Source organism: Bubalus kerabau, chromosome 2 (genome assembly GCF_029407905.1).
Source record: "Bubalus kerabau isolate K-KA32 ecotype Philippines breed swamp buffalo chromosome 2, PCC_UOA_SB_1v2, whole genome shotgun sequence".
NCBI classification, from domain to species: Eukaryota; Metazoa; Chordata; class Mammalia; order Artiodactyla; family Bovidae; genus Bubalus; species Bubalus kerabau.
In genome coordinates, this window is record NC_073625.1 from 135,953,634 (window position 1) to 135,971,808 (window position 18,175).

At 42.3% G+C, this 18,175-nt stretch overlaps 1 long non-coding RNA gene across 1 annotated transcript; it reads right to left on the minus strand.

Annotated features, from left to right (window-relative positions):
• Positions 1–9,524: 9,524 nt before the first annotated feature.
• LOC129644916 (uncharacterized) lies at positions 9,525–10,393 on the minus strand. The gene is made up of 2 exons (XR_008711051.1): positions 9,878–10,393; positions 9,525–9,781 (listed from the first exon to the last, which is right to left on the minus strand). It is a non-coding gene; the product is annotated as an uncharacterized LOC129644916 (long non-coding RNA).
• Between the last annotated feature and the right edge of the window lie 7,782 nt (positions 10,394–18,175).

Genomic DNA, 18,175 nt, shown 5'->3' on the forward strand with positions numbered 1-18,175 from the left:
CAAAGCTATGTTTTTTTCCAGTAGTCATGTATGGATGTGAGAGTTGGACCATAGAGAAGACTGAGAGTGGAAGAATTGATGCTTTTGAACTGTGGTGTTGGAGAAGACTCTTGAGAGTCCCTTGGACTGCAAGGAGATCAAACCACTCAATCCTAAAGGAAATCCACCCTGAATATTCATTGGAAGCACTGATGCTGAAGCTGAAGCTCCAATACTTTGGCCACCTGATGCCGGGAAAGATTGAAAGCAGGAGAAGGGGACGACAGAGGATGAGATGGTTGGATGGCATCACTGACTTGATGGACATGAGTTTGAGCAAGCTCCAGGAGTTGGTGATGGACAGGGAAGCCTGCTGTGCTAAAGTCCATGGAGTCACAAAGAGTCAGACATGACTGAGCGACTAAACTGAACTGAACTGAAAGCCCAGCTGCACTATGGACACTAAGTCAGAAGGACCTGTCGTAGCAATCCAGAGGAGAGATTAAGTTTGTGTGAATGGGGATGGAAGGAAATGGAATCAGTTGATAATGGGAAGAAGAAATGACAACACTTGCTAATGGCTTGAATGAAGTTAGGAAGTTGAAAAGAAAGAAGGTTCAGATCTGACTTCCAGCTTTTGCCTTGGTCATCTTGGTAGGCATAGGTACCATTCATTCATAAACATGGGGAACACGTCAGGGGGTGCAACCTGGAGGCAGAAATCCAGGTTTACCTTTGTGTTAAGAGGATGCCCAGAGAGGGAGATTTTTTTTAAAGAATTATGCCAGTCTTCCACCATCTCAAAAGAGAAACTCTCCTTAGGGAAAATGTTGTTGTTCTTGTAAGAGTAGCCTGGCTGTTCTATAAAAATTAAAGTTAAAAAGTATCCCCTTGCCCTGAGAAAAAAATGTCCCCTTCCCAAAGACCTGAGAAGGAAAAGCAATTCCTCTCTTGAGTATATGATAAGATAAATCAATTCACTTTAAAAATGCCTTCTGAGAGAAAATTACTCAGGTTCCTACCAAAACTCAAAGGTATAGACACTACTGGACAAAGATTGCAGGGCATGCTCAAGGTCTAGTATCAAGGTAGGACCCCAAGATTCCCAAAGGAGAACTTACCAGAAACAGAGGCTATGGTATTATAATCTACCCTGTTGGCCAAAAACCCCATAGGAAACCCCAGCTCCTGCACGGCATTAAACTGAAATTGGAAATCATTCCTTCCTGGCCTAAGCATTGATAAGTAGTATTTGTGCATGTGAGCTGGAACTCTGGAGTCCGAGACAACCCACTGAAGCTCTGGCAAGGGTGAGGCAGCAGATTTAATACAAGGAAGAGACAAATATCACTGGTTTGTGCGGGACCAGTCCTCCATAATAACACTATATGGTAATAAGAGAAAAAGCAAGAAAGAATACCTAAGGATATCGAGGACTGACTCTCCTTGGTCAGAGGCAATTTTGGAACATTCTGGACAAATCAAGATTGATAGGAAATCAAAGAGAAATGTACTGGGACTTTTCTTCTTAAAAGCTAGTTGGCATCTGACCTAGTGCATTAAAAACAGTTAAGATGGGCTCAATAAAGGACAGAAATCGTATGGACCTAACAGAAGCAAAAGATATTAAGAAGAGGTGGCAAGAATACACAGAAGAACTGTACAAAAAAGATCTTCATGACCAAGATAATCACAATGGTGTGATCACTCACCTAGAGCCAGACATCCTGGAATGTGAAGTCAAGTGAGCCTTAGAAAGCATCACTACGAACAAAGCTAGTGGAGGTGATGGAATTCCAGTTGAGCTATTTCAAATCCTGAAAGATGATGCTGTGGAAGTGCTGCACTCAATATGCCAGAAAATTTGGAAAACTCAGCAGTGGCCATAGGACTGGAAAAGGTCAGTTTTCATTCCAATCCCAAAGAAAGGCAATGCCAAAGAATGCTCAAACTACCGCACAATTGTACTCATCTCACACGCTAGTAAAGTAATGCTCAAAATTCTCCAAGCCAGGCTTCAGCAATATGTGAACCGTGAACTTCCTGATGTTCAAGCTGGTTTTCGAAAAGGCAGAGGAACCAGAGATCAAATTGCCAACATCTGCTGGATCATGGAAAAAGCAAGAGAGTTCCAGAGAAACATCTATTTCTGCTTTATTGACTATGCCAAGCCTTTGACTGTGTGGATCACAATCAACTGTGGGAAATTCTTAAAGAGATGGGAATACCAGACCACCTGACCTGCCTCTTGAGAAACCTATATGCAGGTCAGGAAGCAACAGTTAGAACTGGACATAGAACAACAGACTGGTTCCAAATAGGAAAAGGAGTACATCAAGGCTGTATATTGTCACCTTGCTTATTTAACTTCTATGCAGAGTACATCATGAGAAATGCTGGCCTGGAAGAAGCACAAGCTGGAATCAAGAATGCTGGGAGAAATATCAATAACCTCAGATATGCAGATGACACCACCCTTATGGCAGAAAGTGAAGAGGAACTCAAAAGCCTCTTGATGAAAGTGAAAGAGGAGAGTGAAAAAGTTGGCTTACAGCTCAACGTTCAGAAAACGAAGATCATGGCATCTGGTCCCATCACTTCATGGCAAATAGATGGGGAAACAGTGGAAACAGTGTCAGACTTTATTTTTCTGGGCTCCAAAATCACTGCAGATGGTGATTGTAGCCATGAAATTAAAAGACGCTTACTCCTTGGAAGGAAAGTTATGACCAACCTAGATAGCATATTCAAAAGCAGAGACATTACTTTGCCAACAAAGGTCCATCTAGTCAAAGCTATGGTTTTTCCAGTAGTCATGTATGGATGTGAGAGTTGGACTGTGAAGAAAGCTGAGCGCTGAAGAATTGATGCTTTTGAACTGTGGTGTTGGAGAAGACTCTTGAGAGTCCCTTGGACTGCAAGGAGATCCAACCAGTCCATTCTAAAGGAGATCAGTCCTGGGTGTTCTTTGGAAGGAATGATGCTAAAGCTGAAACTCCAGTACTTTGGCTACCTCATGGGAAGAGTTGACTCATTGGAAAAGACTCTGATGCTGGGAGGGATTGGGGGCAGGAGGAGAAGGGGACGACAGAGGATGAGATAGCTGGATGGCATCACCGACTCGATGGACGTGAATTTGAGTGAACTCCGGGAGATGGTGAAGGACAGGGAGGCCTGGCGTGCTGCGATTCATGGGGTCGCAAAGAGTTGGACACAACTGAGCGACTGAACTGAACTGAACTGAAAGTAGATGTTAACATGTGTGCTACATTGAACATAATTGCTTGATTTTTAAGCATTATTTTAAATCTATAGCAGAACAAAAGAAGGAAATCAATGCTATGCATTTGTATATTGTTACATCATTTTTCAAAGCACTTTTGTGAATGTGGGTAAACATACACTTTTTTGCCAGCTCATCATCACATATCCTTTATTCTGGTTAAAAGAATTGCTTTTTTTTTTTGTCTGAGCCCCATTCTATGTGGTTCAGTTTGGGCTGATTCTGCCCAGAGAGCTGAATCTGACTTTTAAGGAATGAATGGGTATATGACCCAAATTAATAAGAATCTTTCCCATAACTTTCCTGAGTATGGGGAGGAGGGAGTTCTTTCTCTAGGATCATGGCTTGAAAGGATGATATAAATCTGAAATCTGCTATCATTTAGGAATTCATGAACATTTTTAGGCTGAAAAGTGCATCATTCATATCTCAAAAGATTGGAAACCCCTGGCTTAAGATAAGAGGATCAAATTTTGAAGGGAAGAGCTCTGGACTACAAGACTTATCAAGTTTCCTCATGAGGGGAGGAGGCCATTTGATGTAAAAGAAAAGGGTAGGAAATAGCTACCTCCCCTTTTGGCCTGACCCTCTCCCCAGGGGTAGCCCCTTCTCTGAGATTCTGGCCAACTGGGGGGCCAAAATTCCTGCTGGAAGTAGAGTTTCAAGTTTGAGGGGAAAAAAAAGTAAAATCCAGTATTGATGATGCCACTAAAAAAAATGGCATTATTTTTTGGCAGAAGACTTGCCACCACTGATGTGTGTCAGAAAAGGACAATGTAGTGTATGAGTCCATCTAGTTTTCAATTTTATTTTATTATAAAGATTTTTTGGCTAAGTTTCCCAATGTATATTAATGCATTGTGCATTGTGCATGCTCAGATGCTCAACTGTGTCTGATTTCATGTAACCCCATGGACTGTAGCCCACCAGGCTCCTCTGTCCATGGATTTATCCAAGCGAGAATACTGGAAAGTGTTGCCATTTCCTCCTCCAGGGGATCTTCCCGACCCAGAGATGGAACCTGTGTCTCCAGCATCCCCTGCATTGGCAGGCAGATTCTTTAGCACTGAATAACTGGGAAGCCCATTAATACTTATTAAATAAATGAAAATCTGCTTTCCATAAGTATGTTTTATTGTGCAAGCCACACATTTCCAGGACCATAAATTCATGTTGTTGACTCTGCATCCAAGTGTAGAGCTTCAAACAAATAACAGCCCTTTACTGTGGAAATGCAGACTGAAATCTGATTACTAGATTTGCTTTTTCTCTTGCATTAGCTGTAACAGAACAGACGTTATGCATCACACAGCCCTAAGCATGTGCAGGATGTGTACTGTATATTCTTAATATCCATATGTTTGCATACATGAATATCTTTGGACATATATCATGTGTATAACAAATGAATACATACGTACATTACTTATCTGTCAATAGCATCAAACAACAAAGAAAAACCACTAAGTTTATAACTCTTAACTGGTACATTTTCTTGCTCCCAACTGCCCAGAAAACAAGCTTTACTGTTCTGTTTTCATTTATTTTTTCATCTTTCTCCCTGAAGAGGTAGATGTGAGCTGTAAAGTAGTCAGAGGAAAAGGAGCTGTAAAGAGCTTGGATAATCCATGTACTGGATAATCCCTTTCTTTGTAATTACTTTAATTCTTAATACTTATATAGCAACCAATAAACAAATACAAATGATGCACAGTAGATTATATATTCCCTACTCTTACTCATCTCCAGTCCCTAATGGAATGCCCTGCACATGGCAGGCATTTAATAAGAAGTATTTAATTAAATCCAATAAATGATATAACCAATCTCATTAATTCATAAGTAACCTGAGTTTCTCAGTTGATTCCATAGCTAACAAGGTCTTCCCCTCCCCCTTCCACATCTTCCAAGTCACCAATGGTAGCAAGAAATTACATCTGAGATGGTCCTACTCACTTGTAACCTGAGGCCTAATATCCCAATGACACTTAAAATAGTATGTGTAATGGAGCAAGTGTACCTATGATTGGTCACTGACAGAGGCATTTTTCCCTGGTCAACAAGCATCAAATAGAGGCAACCTCCTAGAATTTACATTTATTTTTACAGTGGCTAAGTTTTATTAAAATACAGCAAAATTGGAGTTAATTTTATTTAGTAGAAATAGGTTTAAAAATAGCCTCCCAAGTGAGCACAGTTCTGTAATTTTACCATCCCATAGTGATAAAGAAAAAATTCTGTTCGTTAGTTTTCCTCTTGCATTTGGTTAAAACCCCCTCCTCCATATAAAATTAGATTCTATACTGATAGTATAATTACCGTATAATAGAGTTTGCTCAACTACTCAACACAAAATGCTTTGCTTTCATAGCATTTTAATATGAGCAGCATAATGGGCACCAGCTTGAAAATCAGCATGCCAGGAAGGAATCTAGGACCCCAAACGAGCTCAAGTTTGTAAAATCTGGCTCAGCTGCTCAGCAAACTAGTTAATTCTAACCGACTTGACATGTGGATATCAAAATTTTTTCTGTTCCCAATCGTGTGTTTTGGATCAAGAGAAAATGGCCTCGCTCCAAAAGCATCAGAACATGGATACTACCCTGTAGGTCTTTGAGGGCTCATCTCTGAGTGGGCCTCACTGCTTCACATGCATCAGGGGACCCTTGTCTGCTCCACTTCAGGCTCTGAAGCATGATATGGAAAAGCCAGATGCTCCCCAGGATGCATTGGTTTTAAATTAAATTAGACTTTCCTATTTCTCTCAGTAAATACTGCTTTCACGGACTTAATGGTTCTGTGTTGTATACCATACACTAAAACCATTTACTCCTTTGGGGATAAGAGATTAACACAAGTAATATAGTGAAACTCCCTATTTACATAATTGTAATTTTCCTTTTACCATAATAGAGACTTTTTTTGACCTTTTAAATGTCCAGTGCTGCCAGAGTTAGCATAATTCGCACCACATGTCCAATTTATTCACTCATTTCTCTGAAATAACTAGTAAATCTCTTCATTGTTTGCTGAGAAACTACTAAAACGCAACCAGTTTCTTTTAGAGCAAGAGCCCCACGGAGGGGCTTTCGTCGCCCATTTCCACAGGGTTAGCAAGTCCAGGAGTCCCATCAGATAACAAAACTGGTAAACGAACTGGGGCAAATCAGGAGTCACTGGGCTGTGCCAAGCTGTAGGAAGCACAACCCACCTACAACTTTATACACGCGCATACGATACATACACACATATACCATTGACCAGTGAACAACACAGAACTGCATGGGTCCACTCATATGTGAATTTTTTTCAGTACTTAAGTGCTAAGTGCTTCATGATCTGGGATTGGTTGAATTTGCAGGTGTGCAGGAACTGGGATGTGAAAGGCTGATTATAAATTATACAGGGGGAGGGGGTTACTGCATGCAGGGCTGGTGCCCCTAACCTCTATATTGTTCAAGGGTCAACTGTATACACGCATATACATACACACGTATACATATATGTGTCTACACTTATCAGTGTGGCCTGAAGCATCACTGTTGCTGTTTAGTCGTTCAGTCCTGTCCCACTCTTTTGCAGCCCCATGGACTGTAGACCACCAGGCTCTCTGTCCATGGGCTTTCCCAGAAAAGAATACTCCAGTGGGTTGCCCTTTCCTTCTCCAGGGGATCTTCTGGACCCAGGGATAGAACCCACGTCTCCTGCACCGGCAGGCGTGTTCTTTACCGCTGAGCCGCCTGGGAAGCCCTTAACCACTACTGCTAAACTAATGCACCTCCCAGATACAGTTCATGATCCCTTCCTAGAGCACTTCCTGGCAAAGTGGGCACTCTGAAAAGAATATCCCTAAATTGCTCCCTTTCAAGATGTTCTCGGAACAAAAGTTCAAAGGACATTCCTGGAAATAGGAAATATCCACATCCATTATTTGAAAGCTTTTGTGCCTGGGGTAAGAAAAGTCCATATAACTATTTTGCTTGATGTTTTAAATATGTTCTAATAATTGCGCTGAATTAAAACTACAACAAGACACATCTAAGAATTAAGCCTTTTCCTGTTCTTGTGCTCCATATTTGCAATATTTCTTTTGACCTTGCTCCTAAAGGCAACGGAAGGCATGTATAACATACATGTGTAAGTGTAAATATAGAACACACAACAATCTTCATTAAGTGAACTTCTAAATCCGCCTGCAATGCAGGAGGCCAGGGTTTGATCCCTGGGTTGGGAAGATCCCCTGGTGAAGGGAAAAGCTGTTACTGTTAGTCATTCAGTCATGTCCGACTCTTTGCGACCCCATGGATTTTGGCCCACTAGGCTCCTCTATCCATGAGACTCTTTGGTCAAGAATACTAGAGTGGGTTGCCATTTCCTTCTCCAGGGGATCTTCTGGACCCAGGGATCAAACCCTGGTCTCCTGCATTGCAGGCAGATTCTTTACCATGTGAACCACCAGACCTGAAGAATAGGTGGTATTAATTTACCTGAGGTGATCAAAGATGTAGAGGAACAAGCCCCGAGGCGGTATCAGCTAACACATTGAAATGTGGAGTTGGAGGAGGCCCCATTGCCATGGGTCGACTTTTTGGATCCAATTGGTAATTAGCAAGCCCCCACTTCTCTAAAAAGGCATGAATCCTCACCACAGCACACACTACCCACTCCAGTATTCTGGCCTGGAGAATTCCATGGACTGTATAGTCCATGGGGTCAAAAACAGTTGGACACAACTGAGGGACTTTCACTATCACATACTCTTCCCAGCTCCCAGGTCTAATATTAGGTGAGGTGATGTAACTGCTACTAAGTCACTTCAGTCGTGTCCCACTCTGTGTGACCCCATAGACAGCAGCCCAGTCCCCCATCCCTGGGATTCTCCAGGCAAGAACATTGGAGTGGGTTGTCATTTCCTTCTCCAATGCATGAAAGTGAAAAGTGAAAGGGAAGTCGCTCAGTCATGTCCGACTCTTCGCGACCCCATGGACTGCAGCCTACCAGGCTCCTCCGTCCATGGGATTTTCCAGGCAAGAGTACTGGAGTGGGGTGCCATCGTGGGGTGATGTAACTGGTTCTAGCCAATGAGTTGTGAGAGGAAGTGGCCGTGTCCCTTCTGGGTGAGTCAATGAAAAGCCTTTGCACAGCTCTCTAGTCTCTTCCCCTGCCCTGGGAACCAAAGGGGAGAGACTGTTCCAGAAAATGCGGTTGTAAGATTGTAGGGAGCTCCCTGGCAATCCAGCGTTTTCCCTACCATGGCCCATGTTCAGTACCTGGTTTGGGAACTCAGATCCTGCTGCAAGCCACACAGTGCAGCCCCCCCCCCCAAAAAATCAATTAAAATAAAAAAAGAAAAAGGTTTTATCTGCTAAGTTCTGTGAGTGACTGTATACACCAACTTTCTCCTTTCCCACCCACATACAAAGGTCAGCAAGAAAGAAAAAAAAAAATTTAACCACAATATATTAAAGCAATCTAGACCAGTTAAAGCCATAATCAGATGTCTTTGCAGCGACAAAACTCTGTCCTTGATGAAACTTTAATGGGGTTCCTCTGAGCCCTCTGGGCCTCAGCCCTGGCGTCCCTCCTCCTCATGCCTGAATCATCAGCTTTAGCAAGAGCCTTGCTTAAGTCAATTTAGAGAATCCCTCATCCTCATATCTGATCACCCTCTCTATCTGATCAAATTCTTCATTCCCTGAGTGATACCTGATCGCCCTGGCCTGCCTTCAAGAATCCTGTCAGGTCTGTTTAACCAACATCTTCCCCATCCCAGGCTTGCTCTCAGTAATTTTCCACCCACTGACCCCACCCTGCTCCTTGGCTATAAATCCTGCCTTGTCCATGATGTCTTTAGAACTGAGCCCAGTTCTATATTGAGGTCTCTTTACCCCTACTGCAATAGTTGCTGAATAAAATCTGTTCGGGCCATTTTCCTGTCAAGCTGTGCTTTCTCTTTAGCAGCAGTCACTCTTTACACTGCCTCTCTCTGTCCATCCGCTCGCGCCACGGGGTTTCAGTTACAACTTCTAACCTAGATCAATACCTAACCACAATTACTCGGGCAATTCTCTAAAGCACAATTTTTGTGAACCTCTGTTCTCCCAAATTTATCAACAGGAAATCAAATATAGAATCCCAAAATTAAGTTTACAGAAAAATGTTCCTTGAAATTATCTTATGGGAAGGAGAGTTACTGGCTTTTATCCTTAACATTCTGTGGATTGTTTTGAACTACCCCTTTTAATATGTGATACTGCATCTGAGTGGTAATGATTATTAATTTATTAGGAGCATACACAGGTTCACCATTGACACACTGCTACAGGTGCAGGATTGACTGATTTAGGAGAGTAAGTGATAATTCTGTTTTCAAGACGCAGTCCTCCAGAGAGAGTATCTCTGTGTGGGGCAGCCCCCACAGGTGCTTCAGGTTCCAGTACTGTGATGGATGAACACTCTTTGCAGAACTCAAGCTGTCTCCCATTTGTTCATAAAAGCTGGCAATGCAGAGAAAATTTGCTGAAAGAGCCACAAAAGACAGAATTCCAGAGAAATGTAAAACAACATGACAGAGAAGCACTGTGGCCAAAAATAAAGCAACCAAATTCCACGAACCTAAAAGAGTGATCTTTTTTTTTTTTTTTTTGGCCAAATGGTACATTCAGATGTAGATTCAAACAGCAAGCCTGCTGGTTCTCTGTCAGCAAAGATGCTAAATATGGGCGAACTTGTCTTCCTGGAGAGAGAGGAGCGGAGTCAAACTGAAAAACCACCTGAAGTTTGAACCAAAAGCCAATTTAGATCAAGCTGAGCAAACAGACAGGTCTGCTGGTCAATTCAAAACCAAGTTATTAAAAAAAAGAAAAAGAAAAAAGTATATAAGTACAAAAAAGAACCATACAGGCCAAGGAAAACCCAGAGAGCAATTTCCGGGACTAATAGCCCACTTCCCATTCAGATCTGGGCCTAGAGTGCGGCCTGGGGCAGTTCCCACCTCGCCTCCCAGTGCCCTGTCTTTGTTCTGTGCTGGTAAAATCAGAATGAATGAAAGTCAAGGGCAGCCAGAGGACTGCGGGGGCTAGGGGGGAGGGGCAGTTCCACCCACTTGGCCCAGGTTAAAATGATGGAGGCTATTACTTGCTGAGAACAGACTTGCACTCTATTTTTTTTTTCAAGGCACCAGCTGAGCTTCTCTCTCAATTGCTCTCTACACTGAATCACTAACCAGCCACTGGGTGTGGGGTTTTAGCAGCAGCAGCAGCAGCTCTTATCTCTGACACTCCCCACCCCCGCCTGCTCCTCCTCCTCTCACATGGCTTTCTTTGGTAAAGGAGAAAAGAAAACCTTTGAAATCCTTTTCACAGTTCTGAAAATTGTTTACAAGTGACTCTTTCTGAAGGGGCCCAGGGTGTTTGCAAAGCACAGTCAGGTTACGTGAGATTTTAAAAGGTTACTGAACACATTTGCTCATGCGCACGATGCATGCATAATGTCACTGAAGACTTCAGGGAGGGGGTATTTTCTGTACTTTCATTACATATTTATTGGAAGTGATAAGCAACAGCATGCATGAACACAATTGTTTTTCAGAATTTACCTTTTTCAGATTACATATTACTATATATACTCACATGGAGAAGGCAATGGCACCCCATTCCAGTACTCTTGCCTGGAAACTCCCATGGACGGAGGAGCCTGGAAAGCTGCGGTCCATGGGGTCGCTGAGGGTTGGACATGACTGAGCAACTTGCCTTTCACTTTTCACTTTCATGCATTGGAGAAGGAAATGGCAACCCATTCCAGTGTTCTTGCCTGGAGAACCCCAGGGACGGGGGAGCCTGGGGGGCTGCCGTCTATGGGGTTGCACAGAGTCGGACACGACTGAAGTGACTTAGCAGCAGCAGCATATATACTCACAACTTCTAATTTTCTATTGGAAATGCATTATACTATAGTTATGTGAACAAAAAAAACGTATTTTCTCTTCTGATGACATAACTGCTCTAAAGCAAATTTGATATTTACATCTTCCTTCAGTCAGCAACCATGACTCATAAGATGCGAGGAAATTTTTGCTTGCTACACTGGGGAAGGATGTCTCTTACACACCAGCAAATGCAGCAATGTGTCTGGATCTGAATGTCCTTATCTACAAAAAGAACTCAACTCCAAGTCCCCTTAGCTCTAAGAGTCTACAATTAGCAATGACTGTGCCACAAAGACAAAACAAGGTGATTCAATAGAGTTTTAAAAAAATAAGTCACTGAAATTGTATTAACTTGACAGGCAGAAGGAACTCTTCCACTAATCACCCAAGTCATTCTGCAAACATTAACTAAAGAATAATGAGGTCTGTTTTTTTTTTTCCTTAAAATAGGAAGATCTTTAAGGTGAGGACCAGTGTTTTTAATTAAAAAGGAAATTTCCCAAGATAAAATCAAGAGCCATCTCTCAACCTACCAGACAAATGGCCTAACAATGAAAAAATATATATATTTAATCCATCAAAAAGAATGTTGGTCTCAGAGCTCCCAGCCCAAAGATTGTTCCTTTGCATTACAATGTTCTACCATCAAGAGATTCAATGTAAGAGGCGAGAGACAAGGAATGGCAATTAAGAGGAAGAGATCTAAGACCACTGCAATGGACATGAGCTATATAAGCATCCTAAAATCTTGGCACTGGCTCTTTCATGTCAACAATATTTCTGCCAGCAAATGCTCCATCTCTAGGAATCCTTACAGAACCCTTGAGCTGAGCACTTGGGGATGGAGCCTGGGTGGGAGGGCTGTGCTGTCTCACCTATGTCACAAGATCTTTTCCCTGGTGGCACCCAGGTGAGCACTCATCTTAAACAGACAAAGCTGGCTCAGTCCTGCAAGGCAGTCCTGGGGACCTGGGGACCAGAGCAGCAATCCTCCTTCTCAGTTTGCAATCCTATTTTGTCAGAACTAAAGGGAAACGGTGAGAAAAAATGGTTTGGCCACTTTTCCAGGTGCTTTTGACCAAGCAAGGTGCTTAAAAAAAAAAAAAAAATCTGACTTGACAAATGCTACAAAGAGAGAAATAGGTTCTATTTACCCACTAACTTTAGCTGGGATGTGGCCTACGGATTATTAAAAACAAACAAGCAAAAACTACTAACGTAGTTTTTCTGTTTCCCTGTAGTATGCTAGCAGTTTCATCCTGTCCAAGAGCCTAAGACTGGCTGTTAGAAGCCTTGGGGCTTTGTTCTCAAACACCATTTCCTGATCTCAGTCCTTGATTTCTTCCTGCTTCACTGTGTCTCTCTATGATGTCATTTTTTAACTCTTGTCCTTCCCTACCTCAAACTAATGCTGTGAGGATAAATGAGATGGCTCAATGTTACCTTCTTCCCTATCCATATGGCACTCTGATTTGCAAGGGCTGTATTGGGTTCTGGACTGGAAAACAACAGTGTTGTGCCAGAAATGAAAGGAGGCAGGATGGATCCAGGCGGAAGCTCAACAGGACACCAGGGGCAGAGATCCAGGACGGGGTTGGAACACCGGACTGGCCACGGTCTCATTATGCCCAGGACCCCAGAGTACACATTTGTGTGGTTATAAGAGCATCTTTGAGTCATTCAGGTCTCATTGTTTGAACTCTCAGGTGCAAAACCGTAAGGCTTGTACTACTGACATTTGCTTCCTTTTACCATGGAATATTTTCCCTTGTGTGGCCGTGAGTGCCTCTTTTGTTGTCAAAGTCCTGATAATGACTGAACTAATCATTCTAACTCACTTGGGTCCAACTAAGGTATTTTTGCAACATTTCCTGGCTTTGTTGTCGTTGTTTAGTTGCTAAGTCATGTTGGAATCTTTGTGACCCTATGGACTATAGCCCACCAGGCTCCTCTATCCATGGGATTTTTCAGACAAGAATGCAAGAGTTGGTTGCCATTTCCTTCTCCAGGGGATCTTCTTCTTTTTTTTTTCCAGGGGATCTTCCGACCCAGGGATCAAACCTGTATCTCCTGCATTGGCAGGCAGATTCTTTACTGCTGAGCCACCTGAGAAGTCCCAAAAGGGACACCCACAGGGAAACCAATAGAAGGGGCAGGACTGGAGCAATGCTGCTCTTTGTCACTGTTAATTGTGAGCCAGTTATCCGAGCCGCTTTGACTTACTCTTTCTGGAAAGGTCTGCATAATTTGGCAGTAGAATTCCAAGATTCTCATTTATTATAAACCGTGCCTTTGTCAATTGCTTTTGTCAGGACTCCCCATTTCACCTCATGTCTCTGCTCTCCACTCTTGCAAATGCACTGATCTGTGAAAATGAATTAAATAGATTAAAAAGCAGCTTTTCTTATTCATTGGAATAAAAATGGATAAACGTGGACATGGCACACATCCTTATATACAAACCACAAAAAAACATTACTTCAGTCAAGAGGGTGGCCTGACTCTCTGGGAAAAACAAATTCAGAAAATGCTCTTTGACTCAAGTTAAGTCACCCCTGTAATCTAGAGCGATGTTCTACTTAATGACAGCCCACAATGATAATCCAATTATTAGGCTTTCAACAAACCCATACCATAATGACATCATATGTTCTTCTAATTAAGGTTGATCTTTATATAAAGCAGTTCGTCTTTACATAGAGAAAAATATTTATAAGATTAAATAACTCATCTTACAGACATCTCCTAGTTTACAAATTTCTAGAGCAAAACACTCAAAGGGAATGTTTACAGATTCCTGTTATATTTAACACATGAAGATTCTGGGAGCCATCTTGACCCCATCTGCCAGATCAGGACCAAGCTTCAAGCAGCCTCCACAGTATGGCTGGGAGTGTCCCAGAGCATCATCGTGATACATCATGCGGTACGTGCTGGAGTCAGAAACCTGGTACATTTCAGACAAATGATACCATTAGGGATTCTAGGGAATGTCACACCACACTGCTCCAGGGAGCCCTGATCAAACCAAGGCCTCACATATTGGGTGATCTCCAGAAACAGGAAGAACACTATATGTGTGCAGACTAAACTGGTGGCCCTGAATGCCTTTATTAAAGAGCTCACACTTTGGTTTTCTTGCTTATTTGCTTAATCTTGTTTGTTTTTAGTAGGGGAAGCAAAGAGAGCAGAGGAACCACACTTTGTCACCCAAGGAATGAGCCACCCTCTCCACCCCTTGAAACTCTGATTCTTGATTGGAAATAAAGTTAGCAAGATTTGGTAGCCAAAACTTCCTCATCTGCACTAGATAATCTTATCATCTGCTCCAAGGTTTGTCCTGAAGAAGAAATGGGTTAAAGCATGAAAATTTCCTTGTTCTGTACCTAGAGAATGATTAAGTGCTCCTTGAAGAATAGTTACCTTTATCATAGTGATTACTAGAAGTGTCGTTTTCTTAAATGAGCTTAGATGAATAGAAGATGAACCCACTGGTCTCACAACAAGTAGCAAGAAAGAGGTGTCCTCTTGCAGATGGGTAAGAGCATAACTGAAGTCAGTCTCATTACAAGGCATCAGTACTTGACATGAGCTATGAACTGCATTCAAATGCCATGCTAGACTTTCACAAAATGTTCATATCTGTTCGCAATGTTCTTATTTGGAGTGCAACCAGTTATTATGTGGGACTGCCCTGTGCATTGCTGAATACTAAGCATCTCGGGCCCCTTCCCACTAATACCAATAGATACCCAATCCTTGGAACAACTCAACAACATCCCACATTTCCAATTGCCATGAAGGACACAGAACTACCCCACTATTTGGTACAGCAGGTATCATTAGGTCCATCTTACAAGGTATAAAGAGTGACTGACCAAGTTAATCAGAGAACAGAGATGGTGGAAGCAAGCTGTTGTTGTTCAGTCACTAAGTCATATCCAGCTCTTTGTGACCCCATGGACTGCAGCACACCAGGCTTCCCTGTCCTTCACTATCTCCCAGAGTTTGCTCAAACTCATGTCCCCTAAGTTGGTAATGCCATCCAACCATCTTATCCTTTGTCACCCTCTTCTCCTCCTGCCCTCACTCCTTCCCAGCATCAGGGTCTTTTCCAATGAGTTGGCTCTTTGCATCAAATACAAAATAAACATGAAATGATTTATACATGTCAACAACAGAGATCACATGTGGTGGGGGAAGGGAAGTTACTCTTTTCTAACTACACAGGAACCCCCTGTAGACATTCACCCAGGGAAAAATCAGTCACTGTGATTTATTGATAATGACAAGAATGTGTTATATTCCTCAAGGTTTGAAGATAGAAAAAAGGTCACAAGTGCTGAAAAGAACTCAGAAATGTTCTTGCAATGTACCTGGCTGGACCAATGGGAGGTAAAGAGAAAGGAGAAATCAAAATTCTGAAACACTTCAATAGCAGGAAAGCAAATCCCTGGGCTGACCCTACCCCAGTTTTGTCCCTGGGATTTTAATACAGATCAGCAATACGTCACAAAACAACATCTATGGATCAGCATCCAAGGAAAGCCTTTACAATCTGTAATTCTTTTTAAGTGCTATTAACATCCTGTTTCTTCTCTCTTGCTGTCATGTGGTATTACATCATTTAGAGGCCACACATTTTTTCAAAAGTCTCTTCCAGTCTTTTATTGAAGTCAGTGAAAAAGGACAATTCTACATGATGAAATTTATGACACAGCCAAGTCTTTTTCTTTTTTAAGACTTTGGAGGATTTTCTTTAGGCCAAGTTCTTAGCGCACAGCAACAATTAATTCCAAATACAATTTCAAAATTTAAAAGTGAATGTTGGCACAGCAAACTCTTCAGGAACGGGTCTATGTTAAATAGGAGAGACTCTGTGTTCAGCCATGTCCCCTCAGCTTTGTGTAAGAGGAGTGCCCTGTGCCTATACATGGAGCACAGCTGGCTCAGTCCTGTGGCTTCATTCTGAGCTGCTGAATACATTTTTAAGCTTGAAAGGAAACTGTGGCTTCTGCTGTGCAACAAGCTCAGATGTCTGTGCTGGAAGTCTTCAGAGCTGAAAGCCAGGTTTGACCTAAGGTGATCTGTGACTCTTTCCTGGGTACTTTGGATCCTAAATATAAAAGAATACCTGAATGCTTGCTAAGGGACACAGACACTTCTGAATTCCTCTGTGTGCCAGAGAAGGCTCAGCTTCCATACAAGATCATCTAATATTAGGCTAACTTTTCAAGTATTTTTCTCTCCGCATCTAACAGTTCTTTTCATTGCTTAGTAAAAAAAAAAAAAAAATCAAAAGTATCCAAAATTGGAAATGTACCAGGATCATAGCAAACATTTAAAATGATTTCAGCAAATACACTACACACACACACACACACACACATACGATGGCTGTGGGGACAGACGGTGGGGGAAGAAAGGGTAGTGATTATGTCTGCATTTAATTCTGAAATATAAAAAGGTTTTAAATCACAAGCCTCATTTTCAAGTGAAGCAGTATTCTGGGAACACAAGCCAGCCATGCGCGAACCCCTGGGGGTGGGTGGGGGGAGGTAAGGTGTTGAGGAAGAGAGTTGGAGGGGACAATTAGCACCAGTCCCTGGAACACGCAGGTCACTATGTCTTCCTGGTTTGGAAAGGGCCAGGACACCTCTCATACTTCTCCAGGCTTCCAGGAGCCTGCCATCTAACTGGAGGACGAGAAATGCAGAGGGAAAAAAACTCCTGGACAAGGGGTAATAGTAGGTCAGAGAAGGAAAGATTTCCTAACAGCCATTTAGGACATCTGACCTACAGCATCCCTCAGGAGGCTCCTAACATCTAATAATAAAGGGGCCAGACAACTTTTGAAAAAATGGGAACATGAACCACTTTATTATAAGAAAACCCTATTTTAGAGGTATTCATTCATTTTTCACACAGTTATGGGGCACCTAATATGCCGGTGCTGGAGAAATATGGATACACTTGTTTGGGTCTGGACACAGATTACTTACTGACTTCATAGATTGAATAGTGGTCCCAGGCCTTACTCCCTCTTTATTGAAGGAATATCCATCCATGAACTTTGCCACATGACTAAACAGGATATGGCATCATTAAAAGTGGGGTATGTTTCTCTACCCCATTGATACTGAGTTTGGCCACATGACTTTGCTTAAGCCAATGGAACTTCAGTGTATTTGACACAAGCCAAGGCTTTAAGCATATCTGCACAATTTGCATTGGCCTCTTGTCCAATCCATTTCTATAAGAAGAAATTGTTCTAAAAGTCATAGGTGCAAAGAGAATGACAGTCACACAGCGGACACCTGTAGTTCTCTAACTACAGTCTGCCTGAGTCCAAACTGTAGCAGGTCTATAGAACCAAAAAAGAGAAATGCTGGTGGTTGCAAACCACTAAGAATTGGGGAGTTGTTTGTTATGTAGCATGATCACAGCAATAGCTTGATAATACACTGACCAAATAGTATATGTTCACTTTAAGCTATGACATAGGCCAAAGTTCTGTTTGTGCTTTACAATATAGCCAATCCATCTAGTTTGCCCAGGACTACCACTGTGTTAAAACTGGGACAATCGGTCACTCTAGCACCTTCCCACCTCTGATTTCTGAATCCTTTCTGCTTGTTGGCACTAGCCACAGCTCTGCTATAGACCAAGGCATGCGTTCCGCACTGACAGTTCTTGCTGGCCCAGACTCCCACCCATCACTTCTGCCATTCCCCAACTGAGTCTGTCATCTGAGAGCAACTCCAAGTGCCAGATCCATAGGTCTCCTTCTTCTTCAAATCTCACCTAGCTCCAGTAGTTACTAACAGATGATAAGATATATTTACAAGTTAACATTAATGTATTATTCTGAAAGATGTTTCTTAAAAAAAAAAAAAAAACTGGCATGGCACTGCCTTAACCCAGGATTGGCAGATACAGGTGCTGCCACTATTCCCAACCTATACTCAGACACCAGAAAACGATTA